Source organism: Porites lutea, chromosome 4 (genome assembly GCF_958299795.1).
Source record: "Porites lutea chromosome 4, jaPorLute2.1, whole genome shotgun sequence".
Taxonomy (NCBI): domain Eukaryota; kingdom Metazoa; phylum Cnidaria; class Anthozoa; order Scleractinia; family Poritidae; genus Porites; species Porites lutea.
The window spans coordinates 41,714,823-41,728,481 of NC_133204.1; the positions used below are offsets into that span (position 1 = coordinate 41,714,823).

General features: G+C 39.3%; 1 long non-coding RNA gene across 1 annotated transcript; it reads right to left on the bottom strand.

Moving 5' to 3' along the window:
- Positions 1–3,188: 3,188 nt before the first annotated feature.
- LOC140935750 (uncharacterized) lies at positions 3,189–7,766 on the bottom strand. Its single transcript, XR_012165248.1, has 2 exons — positions 7,651–7,766; positions 3,189–3,782 (listed from the first exon to the last, which is right to left on the bottom strand). It is a non-coding gene; the product is annotated as an uncharacterized lncRNA (long non-coding RNA).
- Between the last annotated feature and the right edge of the window lie 5,893 nt (positions 7,767–13,659).

The window sequence follows — 13,659 nt, forward strand, 5'->3', positions numbered from 1 at the left end:
CCAAACGCTCTGATTTATATATCCTATCCTAGAGTAAACTGCTTGAAAACCATACCCTTCACAGCGGCACATACCCATATAGCCCATATATGGCAGTACCCCCCCCCCCCCCCCGGGACTCGTATGTACGAGTCACGATCGCATGCATACGATCATCATAGCTGGAATTTTCCGTCTTCAAATGTATGAAAGTTACACCGCCAGGGAATTTAATAGTTCTTTGCACAGAGGAATTCAGGCTGCAGAAGATACCAAGACATCATTTCCTTCAAGTCCAAAAACAAATTTTATTAGAAATTCTATGTCGTCATTATTATTCAAAAGCGTGGAACAGTTTACAATAGCTGAAAGCTCTCAAAAGAATTTTAACGTTCTCCCGTCGAATTTGATGTACTTCTAATTCAGCAATAAAATAAACTTCGATCCCACTTGATCTACGAATCAGGACGAATTTCAATTGCATTACTAGTAGAAATGAACCTTTTAAATAAAGTAACAGTAAAGCTATTTCGGCGATGCAAGCTCTAAGGAATTTGGTGGTTTATTGAAAGCCTCTGTCAAACAAAAGTAGGCGCCAGCTTATCCGTAAACGCGGAAAAGTTTTGCTGTTTTACAGCGCACCAGTTTTCATTAAACGTGGCCAGTTAAGTTTTAATGTTTCAAATATCTTTCCACGAATGCATGAATGCAACTTTCAATCACTTTTACGGCCTATTGACAAATTGAGCTTTTTCTGATGATCCTCCATTCAGATCAATTTAATACAAAAAGACAACCGTAACAAAGACGAAGCGTAATCTTGCAAGTGTTAGACGGTGGTAACCCTAATGCTAGGCATCATGGGAAGGGGCTAGAGAGAGCTACGTTCTGTCATGGCGTTGAGTTGAGTTACTGTCTTGTTACTGTTAGAGCTCTCACCGAAAAATGGTACCAGGAGTGTGAACAAACGCTGATTATTCTGCTGCTATCGATCTGCTATCGATCTGACTTTCTGTGATCTTGTTTGTCTGTGAGTGTGGAATCTCGTCGATCGCTCAAACATACTGCCTGAAATCTTCGCGCCAAAACCCTGCAAAACCACGAGTTAAACATGTCGGAAGAAGGAGCCGAAGCTGAGGCTCTAGCTCAAGATCAAAATCAAGCTTTCTTTACTCATGTAATATCATGAACTTCGAGCGACCCAAGTTCGATTCCCGCCGGGAGAATCGGCTAGAAGCATTGAAAGCCTTCAAAAAGAAATGTGGTTACATCTTCAAAGGAAGTCTTGTGAATATTTCGAATGAAAGAAAATGTATTTTGGTTCAAGATTGGCTTGGCCCTGAAGGTCAAAAGATATACGACAGCCTGGACTGGTTTGAAGGTGAAGATGTAAACGACTATGATCTGATGTGGACTAAGTTGGAGCGAGCGGTAAGTCCAGAATGTAACGAGATTGTTGCTTCTAAGAAATTTAAAGAACGAGTGCAGAAGCCTGGAGAGACAATAACTGCTTTTGTCACTGATCTGCTGCTGTTAGTGAAAGACTGTAATTATGTAGACGAAGATAGACAAGTGAGAGATCAGTTTGTTTATGGTGTTTCTGATGAAGAACTAAAGAAAAGATTGCTAGAAAAAGGAAACACTCTCACAAGAGTTGAAGCTATTATAATTGGCAAGGCTTATGAAAGTACAAAGATTGAAGTCCAAGAGTGCAGTGCCAACCGAACTCCTGAAAAAGAGAGTATAAAAGCTGTTTCTAAAGATAAGCCCAAGAAAGTCCTCATGTGTAATTACTGTGCAAACAAAAAGGGAGCTCATAGCTTTTCAGACAAGAAATTCTGCCCCGCCTGGGGAGCAGTCTGCAGAAAATGCAAGGCCAAAAATCACTTTCAAGACTCAAAGGAGTCTACTGTCTGCTGCAACAGGGCTAATAGCAACCGGTCAGCTACTTGACGAATTCTTCTCTTATCTATAACCGCCATCAGTGAAAACCATTTCGTATGACTGGAAACGATAAACCGATAAACTACGAAAACAAAATCAAGCCTTGCGCAACGAAATAATCGAACTAAAGGGCATTACTACAGAGAGTTTCTGACGACCTGTCAAAGAGGGAGAATCAACATGGCCGACGACTCGGAGAAAGAGAAATGTCACCGAGTAAACCGCATTCGATTGAATTTGTGTCAAGCCAATATTATGAAGACTTCTTCCTTTTCAAAGTAGAAGCTGAGGAGGCAAATTTAGGAGCTCAGCAGCAAGAGTAAATGAGATTTCAACTCTGTGCGATCATGTTACGAAATTTATCAAAGCCTCAAAAGCATACACCTATCAATTAGGCATTAAAGTCGTGGGTGTGCCAATTGTAACCGAACGTGAAAGATGTCAACAAACAGGCGATCTCTGTCTAAAGGTAGTCGCTGCGTTGGGAGTCGAAGGAGTATCTTTTAGAGACACTGACGCAGCAGATCAGGGTGCCGTCCCGCGTTGCTTGCAAGAGACCAAACGCCGTTATTTGTAATTAAAAATTCGTGCTTGGGTAGAGAAAGTAATGGATGGCTGCCTAACCTAAATGCAGCAGATTTGGTCTAGGCCACATCAACCTATATGATCATCCAAGGCTGCAATAGATACTATTTGAGAGTAAAAAAGTCAAGGATGCGAACAATTACAAATATTGTCGGGCGAAGCACAGATTTTGTTTATTTGCAACTATCACTTTCAAAACTGATTAAAAGTATGTTGACTAGCATATGAAACCGGTTAATTTTGTATAAAAAGGCGGTATTATTTATCATTTTTATCGACCGATGATGGTCCAGTCTCTTAAACGAGAGCTCTGCGAAAATGTCGCCAGTACAGCAGGATGTAGATGTGTACCTAGGAGACGATCCGGATTAGAATCAGTGATCTGGGATCCCTCGGAACATAGCAAATCAATTGAATCAATGAATCCTTTCCCATGATTCATTGGTTCCTTTGATGTGTTATGATCCGAGTGATCTCGGATTGCTAATCCTGATCCAGATCATCCTTATAGAACGCACTCTTAATCAAGATTCCAGGACTAAAGCTAGAGTTGGTCTAGCATGATAAACAGTTTTCCAGTGGGACACCCGACCCCCTCCCCCCAAAAAAAGATTTAAAAAAAATGAATAACGACAGTACCTTTCCTCGTTTGTTTGTTTTTAACAGAACAACGCTTTCAATTGTTAATAAAAAAAACATTTATTAACCTGAATGACTTACAGAGTTGAGATTTTCCCTAAAAATTTTTGTAAACTTTCATAAAAACAAAGAAGTGATCTTGCCTTGATCAAAACCTAAAAACAACGTTACCCTCGATTAGATAGAAACAAACGCTAAGTGGTTTACAATCGTTCTTTCATAAAAAAGCTTAACTAGAAACTAAACCCAACAACAAATCAACGAATCTGGGAGCTGTAAACTGCCACACTGGAGTACTCTGATCATGGCTTACAGAGAAGTGGCCAAAACAGCGCATGCGGTGAAGATGATTGCGCTGACCAGTGGTACTGTGGCAGCATTGCAAAGATCTCCAGAGCAGCAATCTATTTTACAGGTTCCCTTCTTACAGGCTTCGGTGTCTGTGGCAATTTTGCAAATCTCTGCTGAGGTACAACCTTTGCCATAACTCTCCTGTGATTTTCCGTCCCTTTCGATATCTGAGTAGCCCTTATAACATTGGTTGTCACTAGAGGAGCAGTTCACCACTTTTTTGGCGCTTTCACAGTCATCCCAACTTTTCGTGGTTGAGCACTTATAACACTGTAAGCCACATGCTGAAATAGAACACATAATCAAACTTTCAGGGAATCATTGTATTCCTTTCTATATAGTCTAGGAAAGCAGTGCTAACAGATTGTAGTAGCACCGTTTTCCCTCTGTTGTTAGCACGTATAGCTATTAGTTCTTTTAAGAGTCTCTCAGCTAGTTCTGTCGCAAGGCCTATAACGCTCCAGCAATGCTCTTGTTATTGTTCTAATTACTGAAAAGTACAACATCGAGCGTCGCGTTCAGGAGGCCATTGCCTATAAGCAAAGAATACCCGCGTCCCTGAGTATGGACGGACGAGGCAGTGGACCTCCCGCGGTCATTTACTGATACCTTTCCAGGCGGACGAAGTTACGTAAACTTAATTTATGTGCTTTTATCGCTAACGAAGTTCAAGCCAAAAAAGTCGTCTGTAAAATCTATCATTTTTGCCGAATTTTTTCAACTACAATGTCTTCGGCAGTGTTTAAGAACAACCGCTTTCAGTGGTGATAATACTAAGAAGTATGATAGTTAAGTTGGCTTCCTCGCTACCGAAGAAAAGTTTCATTTTTATCTTGTAGCGAACAGATTTCCACTTCCATTAACCCGCAACCTTGTTTCTTGGGCAGAGTCTCTCTTCATTCATTAAAGGTAGCGAATCAGAACATTTCAGCAGAATCAATGTGCAATGTTTGGATAACATCCTAAATTCGCATGAGAGTAAGATCCTTGTGATGTCAATTATATATTAAACCACACAAATAAAACTCCTATATATAGCACTGCTTTTATTTGACATCATTTTGTTTTTTACTCTAGTCATAAATGAAGTTTCACAGCTTTCTTCAAAATGTATTCCTTTGGCCTTTTTTAAATTCTATACTATTAGTATACTAGTATAGAAGTTTCAACTAACAGTAAAAACAACGCAGTTTGCGTCGTAGACAACTGTTTCCGCATGCTTGATTATGCCCGTTGCTTCACATCAACTTAATGAACTTTAGACTCAGTTATGAAACAATTTTTCATGTTCTTTATCCGCTACACGAGACTCAATCATGCATACTTTTTAGGGACATTCAGTCGTCGAGTGCTTTGTCCTTAAGTGACAGAATGTGACAGCAAAATAAAAACAGGGCACTAAAACTACGCCCGTTTTAACCCACAGCCAATCAGAGTGGGTGGTGCCTTATCAATAATCCTTAAATTATATAACAGACCCGATTCCGCGAAAACATGAATGAGTCCTTTGTAAGTTTCTAGGAATTTTATGTGTAACGCGATTATTTCATAACAAAGGATAGACGCTGAGTCAAGAGAGAATGAGCCCATCCCCTTTAGAGTCGAACTCGAAATTCGACAAGTCTAAAACGGACAAAAAATGAAAACTTTGAAATTACCGTTAGGACTATGGCATACTGATTCATAACTCCCACTAATTCAACAACATAACATCTTTCCCTTTCTGACCTTTGAGAAGCTCACCTGCACTTGAAAAATCAAGCGAGTTTAAGATAATTAACAATCTCCATTTTCGGAGTGAACATTTTCACTCCCTTACTCTGTGGTGGTACCCACTTACTACGTCTTTCATGCACTCCTATGCACGAGTGACGATTACATGCATACTATAATCATTAGTAGCTGGAATATTCCGTCTTCAAATGGTTGAAAGTTACGGCACCGCCAGGGAATTTAATAGTTCTTTGTACAGAGGAATTTAAGCTGCAGAAGATACCAAAACATCATTTCCTTCAAGTCCAAAAACATTTTATTAGAAATTCTATTCGTCATTATGATTCAGAAGCGTGGAACGGTTTACAATAGCTGAAACCTCTCAAAAGAATTTTAACGTTCTCTTGCCAAATTTGATGTACTTCTAATTCAGCAATAAAACAAACTTCGATCCTATTTGAACTACGAATCAAGACCAATTACTATAGCATTACCAGTAGAAATGAACCTTTTAACAGTTATGAACGACTGAAAACAATCGGCACAGCGATTAAAATTACAAGAGGGATTACTAACAATCAATAAAAGAAATATAATATATATAATATACAGAAACAACAATTTTCATTCAGGAAAATAACAGTAAAGCTATTTCAGTGATGCAAGCTCTAAGGAATTTGGCGGTTTATTGAAAGCCTCTGTCAAATGATCGCTTATCCGTGAACGCGGAAAAGTTTTGTTGTTTTACAGCGCAGCTGTTTTCATTAAACGTGACCATTTAAGTTTTAATGTTACAAAATATCTTTTCACTAATGCATGAATGCAACTTTCAAAAAAACGACCCATTGACAAACTCAGCTTTTTCTGATGATCCTCCATTCAGATCAATTTAATATATACAGAGGGGGGCGTAAGGGTTTGCGGTATTGCGGTATTGGGTTATTTTTGGTGCGGTGTTGCGGTAAGTTTTATTTCAAAGTACGGTATTGCGGTTTTCAGAGTCCAAGCGGTGTGTGGTGAGTTTGAATTTTATGTCGCGGTAGTCGGTGAAAAAATCGTTGTGTCGCGGTGATCTGCTTCTTTTTCATGACAAGAGGGTACAAATCCTAAAAGGTCTCCCCAGGCTCCCTGGCTAGCCTGCGTGACGTGCCTGTCTTCCTATAGTTGCACAGTCGGGGATCGTATATATTGCGCAAACAGTCCGGCCGAGACAAATCGTATGGCTTGTAGTTTCAGTTAATACTTGATATGATTAACGACATTACCTTTTTTATCCAATGATACGTAAACATGTCGCATTTATATTTATGACCTCATGGACCCAGTGGGAATAGTCAGCTTGGTTAGCTCCTTACCATACGCCACTTTCGTGCCAGTCGCGAAACAATGGCGAGCGATCCAGAGGGTCAACTAAGTGATCAGTCAGATATTTTAGCAAATAGTGAGGTCAGTGAGGTCGTTATAAAATGCTTAGTGTCGAAAGGTAATCTATGAAGATGGTGTGGTCTAAAAATTACTACTCGTCCTTCTCGTTATGCGTGCAGGAATATAGAATGTACAAGTATTTGTGTGTGCTTAGCCTACGTAGCATGGCAGCCCGGGGGGTGCCGCTGGATGGGGTCGCATTTTCATGAGTGGAGATGACTATAATGGGATCGCATTTTCAAGAGAGTTACTAGAATGGGGTCGACGCGCATTTTCTGAATTTTGGGGGTAAGGCAGTTCTTCATATTTATGGTTAGCAAACGTGCCGGAATGTTTGTATTGTAGATGAAAAGTAAAGTGTTCTTCATTCAACTTAAAAAATGGTCAATTCATGAAAATAGAAAGTGACTAAGCTGGGGTCTATAATTGGCCACAGAATAGACTATAATGGGTTAGGCGCTCTGAGGCCAGCGGCACATTAGCAAAAATTAACCCAAATACCCCTGTTGTATCATTTACGTAAACGTATACATGTTATGAACAAAATTAAACGAGTGCGATGATCTTATGTTTATCGCACGCTTGACTTCGACGCACCTTGACTTCGAGACACTGACACAAAAGTATTATTTCTATTTGAAAGGAGGATTTGTACTATTGACAACGTCAACTTTTTTCCTATTTGTAACTGCGGTTTCGGTATTTGGCTAAATTTTGATGCGGTATTGCGGTATTCTCGCGCTACCATGTGCTGTATTGCGGTATTCGTACCCCCCTTACGCCGCCCTCTAGACATAAAGACAACCGTAACAAAGACGAAGCGCAATCTTGCAAGGAACAACTGAACATCGTATACCAATACAGCGAAGACAGTACAGTCCTAAGAAAGGCAACTTTGAATAAAACCGTTTCAAATCCGCTATGTATCGATCGACTGGCATGTCTAATCATTGCCAAAAAGAACCAGATGGCAATGAGCGAATCAGTGCAATAGAACGGACCAAAACTACTTACCGACAGAAACGCAAAGGAGAAATGTCAAAGAAAAAAGTTCCTGATTCATGTTTCTGGAGAACTTTTAAGGCGAAACTTCTCTTCAGCAAAGTCAGCTCCTCCGTAGCTGCCCCAAAAAGTAAAGTGGCCTTTTACATGGAACACGCTATATTAATCGCATCGTATTTTTCCCTAATCTGACAGTGAACCAATCAAAACGGGCGATTAAACGTCTATCACAACTGTGCACCAATCACAACTTTAGGGCGCTGGCTCGTAATTTAACATATCAATAATCCATCCTTCTTTATCGAAAATTGGCTTGTTTCTTGGAATTTTACGCAAGTCTGCATTTTAAGTGATAAAACGACAAGAGGGCACATGAAACTGACGAATGCGTAGGGTAGGGATTGGGGGTAAAAAATGTTGTGGCTATAAAGGCATGCGGATTCACAACTTTTGCTAATTCAACAAAATAACAAAATCGAACACGGGTGAAGTGCCGGCTTGTTGGGAATCAATTAAGCGTCAGAAGAGTCCACTGTATTCGGAACAAATCGAGTGAGTTAGAAGAGTCGACATACAGTTTCATATAGAACCGAGAATTCACTGATCGTGACCGTTTACATTTTCGTCGCCCGTGGTCTTACGGCTAAACTCCCTAGGAGGGCGGCGTAAGGGGGGTACGAATACCGCAATACAGCACATGGTAGCGCGAGAATACCGCAATACCGCATCAAAATTTAGCCAAATACCGAAACCGCAGTTACAAATAGGGTGTGCCAATTGTAACCGAACGTGAAAGATGTCAACAAACAGGCGATCTCTGTCTAAAGGTAGTCGCTGCGTTGGGAGTCGAAGGAGTATCTTTTAGAGACACTGACGCAGCAGATCAGGGTGCCGTCCCGCGTTGCTTGCAAGAGACCAAACGCCGTTATTTGTAATTAAAAATTCGTGCTTGGGTAGAGAAAGTAATGGATGGCTGCCTAACCTAAATGCAGCAGATTTGGTCTAGGCCACATCAACCTATATGATCATCCAAGGCTGCAATAGATACTATTTGAGAGTAAAAAAGTCAAGGATGCGAACAATTACAAATATTGTCGGGCGAAGCACAGATTTTGTTTATTTGCAACTATCACTTTCAAAACTGATTAAAAGTATGTTGACTAGCATATGAAACCGGTTAATTCTAAAATTACAAGAGAGACTACTAACAATCAATAAAAGAAATATAATTCGATGAAACATATACAGAAACAACAATTTTCATTCAGGAAAATAACAGTAAAGCTATTTCAGTGATGCAAGCTCTAAGGAATTTGGCGGTTTATTGAAAGCCTCTGTCAAATGATCGCTTATCCGTGAACGCGGAAAAGTTTTGTTGTTTTACAGCGCAGCTGTTTTCATTAAACGTGACCATTTAAGTTTTAATGTTACAAAATATCTTTTCACTAATGCATGAATGCAACTTTCAAAAAAACGACCCATTGACAAACTCAGCTTTTTCTGATGATCCTCCATTCAGATCAATTTAATATATACAGTCTATACATAAAGACAACCGTAACAAAGACGAAGCGCAATCTTGCAAGGAACAACTGAACATCGTATACCAATACAGCGAAGACAGTACAGTCCTAAGAAAGGCAACTTTGAATAAAACCGTTTCAAATCCGCTATGTATCGATCGACTGGCATGTCTAATCATTGCCAAAAAGAACCAGATGGCAATGAGCGAATCAATGCAATAGAACGGACCAAAACTACTTACCGACAGAAACGCAAAGGAGAAATGTCAAAGAAAAAAGTTCCTGATTCATGTTTTGGGAGAACTTTTAAGGCGAAACTTCTCTTCAGCAAAGTCAGCTCCTCCGTAGCTGCCCCAAAAAGTAAAGTGGCCTTTTACATGGAACACGCTATATTAATCGCATCGTATTTTTCCCTAATCTGACAGTGAACCAATCAAAACGGGCGATTAAACGTCTATCACAACTGTGCACCAATCACAACTTTAGGGCGCTGGCTCGTAATTTAACATATCAATAATCCATCCTTCTTTATCGAAAATTGGCTTGTTTCTTGGAATTTTACGCAAGTCTGCATTTTAAGTGATAAAACGACAAGAGGGCACATGAAACTGAAGAATGCGTAGGGTAGGGATTGGGGGTAAAAAATGTTGTGGCTATAGAGGCATGCGGATTCACAACTTCTGCTAATTCAACAAAATAACAAAATCGAACACGGGTGAAGTGCCGGCTTGTTGGGAATCAATTAAGCGTCAGAAGAGTCCACTGTATTCGGAACAAATCGAGTGAGTTAGAAGAGTCGACATACAGTTTCATATAGAACCGAGAATTCACTGATCGTGACCGTTTACATTTTCGTCGCCCGTGGTCTTACGGCCAAACTCCCTAGGAGGGCGGCGTAAGGGGGGTACGAACACCGCAATACAGCACATGGTAGCGCGAGAATACCGCAATACCGCATCAAAATTTAGCCAAATACCGAAACCGCAGTTACAAATAGGAAAAAAGTTGACGTTGTCAATAGTACAAATCCTCCTTTCAAATAGAAATAATACTTTTGTGTCAGTGTCTCGAAGTCAAGGTGCGTCGAAGTCAAGCGTGCGATAAACATAAGATCATCGCACTCGTTTAATTTTGTTCATAACATGTATACGTTTACGTAAATGATACAACAGGGGTATTTGGGTTAATTTTTGGGTAGGTACTTCATGTATGGGGACATATATTGTACCGCTTTTACCTAATTAACTTATAACTTCACTCTTTCTGCTTGGTTCCTTGTTGCCTTGTTTCCTTGTTTCCTAGTTACTCTGTTTCCTTGTTTCCTTGTTACCTCGTTCTCTTTATTACTCTGTTACCTTGTTACCTTGTTACTCTGTTACCTTGTTACTCTGTTACCTTGTTTCCTTGTTACCTTGTTACTCTGTTACTTTGTTACCTTGTTACTCTGTTACCTTGTTACCTTGTTACTCTGTTACCTTGTTACCTTGTTACCTTGTTACCTTGTTACCTTGTTACCTTAATACTCTGTTACCTTGTTACTTTGTTACCTTGTTACTCTGTTACCTTGTTACTCTGTTACCTTGTTACCTTGTTACCTTGTTACCTTGTTACCTTGTTACTCTGTTACCTTGTTACTCTGTTACCTTGTTACTCTGTTACCTTTTTACCTTGTTACCTTGTTACTCTGTTACCTTGTTACCTTGTTACCTTGTTACCTTGTTACTCTGTTACCTTGTTACGCTGTTACCTTGTTACTCTGTTACTCTGTTACCTTGTTACTCTGTTACCTTGTTACTCTGTTACCTGGATTCCTTGTTACCCTGTTACTCTGTTACCTTGTTACCTTGTTACTCTGTTACCTTGTTACCTTGTTACCTTGTTACCTTGTTACCTTGTTACATTGTTACCTTGTTACTCTGTTACCTTGTTACCTTGTTACCTTGTTACCTTGTTACTCTGTTACCTTGTTACTTTGTTACCTTGTTACTCTGTTACTCTGTTACCTTGTTACTCTGTTACCTTGTTACCTTGTTACTCTGTTACCTTGTTACTCTGTTACCTTGTTACCTTGTTACCTTGTTACCTTGTTACCTTCTTACCTTCTTACCTTGTTACTCTGTTACCTTGTTGCGCTGTTACCTTGTTACTCTGTTACTCTGTTACCTTGTTACTCTGTTACCTTGTTACTCTGTTACCTGGTTTCCTTGTTACCCTGTAACTCTGTTATCTTATTACCTTGTTACTCTGTTACCTTGTTACCTTGTTACCTTGTTACCTTGTTACTCTGTTACCTTGTTACCTTGTTACCTTGTTACCTTGTTACTCTGTTACCTTGTTACTTTGTTACCTTGTTACTCTGTTACTCTGTTACCTTGTTACTCTGTTACCTTGTTACCTTGTTACTCTGTTACCTTGTTACTCTGTTACCTTGTTACCTTGTTACCTTGTTACCTTGTTACCTTGTTACTCTGTTACCTTGTTATCTTGTTACTCTGTTACCTTGTTACCTTGTTACCTGGTTACCTTGTTACTTTGTTACTCTGTTACCTTGTTACGTTGTTACCTTGTTACCTTGTTACTCTGTTACCTTGTTACCTTGTTACTCTGTTACCTTGTTACCTTGTTACCTTCTTACCTTGTTACCTTGTTACTCTTTTACCTTGTTACCTTGTTACTTTGTTACCTTGTTACTCTGTTACTCTGTTACCTTTTTACTCTGTTACCTTGTTACCTTTTTACCCTGTTACCTTGTTACTCTGTTACCTTGTTACCTTGTTACCTTGTTACCTTGTTACCTTGTTACCTTGTTACCTTGTTACCTTGTTACCTTGTTACCTTGTTACCTTGTTACTCTGTTACCTTGTTATCTTGTTACTCTGTTACCTTGTTACCTTGTTACCTGGTTACCCTGTTACTTTGTTACTCTGTTACCTTGTTACTCTGTTACCTTGTTACCTTGTTACCTTGTTACCTTGTTACCTTGTTACCTTGTTACCTTGTTACTCTGTTACCTTGTTACCTTGTTACCTTGTTACCTTGTTACTCTGTTACCTTGTTACTTTGTTACCTTGTTACTCTGTTACTCTGTTACCTTGTTACTCTGTTACCTTGTTACCTTGTTACTCTGTTACCTTGTTACTCTGTTACCTTGTTACCTTGTTACCTTGTTACCTTGTTACTCTGTTACCTTGTTATCTTGTTACTCTGTTACCTTGTTACCTTGTTACCTGGTTACCTTGTTACTCTGTTACTCTGTTACCTTGTTACGTTGTTACCTTGTTACCTTGTTACTCTGTTACCTTGTTACCTTGTTACTCTGTTACCTTGTTACCTTCTTACCTTCTTACCTTGTTACCTTGTTACTCTGTTACCTTGTTACCTTGTTACCTTGTTACCTTGTTACTTTGTTACCTTGTTACTCTGTTACTCTGTTACCTTTTTACTCTGTTACCTTGTTACCTTGTTACCCTGTTACCTTGTTACTCTGTTACCTTGTTACCTTGTTACCTTGTTACCTTGTTACCTTGTTACCTTGTTACTCTGTTACCTTGTTATCTTGTTACTCTGTTACCTTGTTACCTTGTTACCCTGTTACTTTGTTACTCTGTTACCTTGTTACTCTGTTACCTTGTTACCTTGTTACCTTGTTACCTTGTTACCTTGTTACTCTGTTACCTTGTTACCTTGTTACCTTGTTACCTTGTTACTCTGTTACCTTGTTACTTTGTTACCTTGTTACTCTGTTACTCTGTTACCTTGTTACTCTGTTACCTTGTTACCTTGTTACTCTGTTACCTTGTTACCTTGTTACCTTGTTACCTTGTTACCTTGTTACTCTGTTACCTTGTTATCTTGTTACTCTGTTACCTTGTTACCTTGTTACCTGGTTACCTTGTTACTTTGTTACTCTGTTACCTTGTTACTTTGTTACCTTGTTACCTTGTTACTCTGTTACCTTGTTACCTTGTTACTCTGTTACCTTGTTACTCTGTTACCTTGTTACTCTGATACCTTGTTACCTTGTTACCTTGTTACCTTGTTACTTTGTTACCTTGTTACTCTTTTACTCTGTTACCTTGTTACTCTGTTACCTTGTTACCTTGTTACTCTGTTACCTTGTTACTCTGTTACCTTGTTACTTTGTTACCTTGTTACTCTGTTATCTTGTTATGTTGTTACTCTGTTACCTTGTTACCTTGTTACCTGGTTACCTTGTTACTTTGTTACTCTGTTACCTTGTTACTTTGTTACCTTGTTACCTTGTTACTCTGTTACCGTGTTACTCTGTTACCTTTTTACCTTGTTACCTTGTTACTTTGTTACCTTGTTACCTTGTTACCTTGTTACCTTGTTACTCTGTTACCTTGTTATCTTGTTACTCTGTTACCTTGTTACCTTGTTACCTTGTTACTTTGTTACTCTGTTACCTTGTTACTTTGTTACCTTGTTACCTTGTTACTTTGTTACCTTGTTACCTTGTTACTCTGTTCCTCTGTTA